The sequence below is a fragment of the Charadrius vociferus genome, unplaced genomic scaffold (genome assembly GCF_000708025.1).
Source record: "Charadrius vociferus isolate BGI_N301 unplaced genomic scaffold, ASM70802v2 scaffold291, whole genome shotgun sequence".
Taxonomy (NCBI): Eukaryota; Metazoa; Chordata; class Aves; order Charadriiformes; family Charadriidae; genus Charadrius; species Charadrius vociferus.
This window is the reverse complement of record NW_009646958.1, coordinates 1,261,392-1,263,040: the sequence shown is the minus strand read 5'-3', so window position 1 is coordinate 1,263,040 and position 1,649 is coordinate 1,261,392.

The following is a 1,649-nucleotide window of genomic DNA, read 5'->3' as shown; positions in this document are numbered from 1 at the left end:
GGCCTGAGCAGGCTGAGCACAGCAGCCGGGGCTGCCCCGGCCGTGGGGACACGGGATGGGACAGTGCCGGGGCTGCAGAACAGGGCAGCAATGAGGACATGGGTCAGGGTCGGAACGGGGCCACAGGATGGGGCAGGGATGGGAAAAGGGGACAGGACAGCAATGGGGGCACAGGACAGGGCAGTAATGGGGACACGGGACAGCGCAGCAAAGGGGACACAGGATGAGGCAGCAATGGGGACATGGGTCAGGGTCGGAACGGGGCCACAGGATGGGGCAGGGATGGGAAAAGGGGACAGGACAGCAATGGGGGCACAGGACAGGGCAGTAATGGGGACACGGGACAGCGCAGCAAAGGGGACACAGGATGAGGCAGCAATGGGGACATGGGTCAGGGTCGGAACGGGGCCACAGGATGGGGCAGGGATGGGAAAAGGGGACAGGACAGCAATGGGGGCACAGGACAGGGCAGTAATGGGGACACGGGACAGCGCAGCAAAGGGGACACAGGACAGGGCAGCATTGGGGACACGGGACAGCGTGGCAAAGGGGACACAGGACAGGGCAGTAATGGGGACACGGGATGGGGCAGCAAAGGGGACACAGGATGAGGCAGCAATGGGGACACGGGACAGGGCAGCAATGGGGACACAAGACCAGGCAGTGATGGGGACACGGTGCTGGATCAAAGTTGGCGTTGCCGGTGGGAAGCCACCACATTCTCCTGGTGCGTCCCCGACTCCATTCACTGCCTCCCCCCAATCTATCACCTCCTCCTTAGCCCGCAGGCCGGTGCCGTGCTGCTCCCGGCTAATGGCTCGTTTCCCATCACTGCAAGTGGCCACCAGGAACAGATGAGCAGGGGAGGGTGATTTATGCCAGGCAGGTTGACGCCGCAACTGTTCGGGAGAGCGGGAACAGCTGCTCCGGCACGACACGGGGCCGGGAGCAAATCCTCGGTGGCGGCAGGAGCGAGGGCTCGGGGCAGGCGATGCCCCGGGGCTGTCGGGCATCTCTGTGGGGTGGGGGGCAGCAGCGGGGTGTGTGGGGGGGCTGAGGTTCACTTCCCAAGCCACTGCGTGAGACCAAGATTCAAGTCATGGCTGCGGTTAATCCAGAGTTTAATCCGCTTGAAATCCCACCTTTAAGGTGTTTAATGCCACCTTTCGGAATTGGGATTCTGCGTGGCGGCTTCTTCCCACCGCGCCGGGAGCAGGAGGAGGAGGTGGAGGAAGGAGGAGGAGGAGGAAGAGGAGGAAGGAGGAGGATGCTCTGACAGCGCTGCTGCTGGGGAGCATGGGATGGGGGTGCAAACCTTGGCACTGCTTGATGGAATTCGGGGGCTCATGGGGTCCCCAGCACGGGGACAAGCTGACGGCCACGATGCCCCGCTTGCCGCCCCCTGGCCTAAAAACTCCTCCACGTGGCTGACATCGGCCGGCAGCGGGACTCGGGGGGTCCCCACGACACCCTGGTGACAAACTCACCCTGTGCCCACTGTGGGGGCTGCTGCCACCCACCACCCACCACGCCAGGCCCCACGCTCCCCGGGCCAAGCAGAGGAGATGTCCGTCCCCGGTTTGCGCTGGCGGTCAGGGGTGGATCGGGGCTGGGTGTGGGTTTTAGGGGGCAGCCCCCCCCTCCCCACC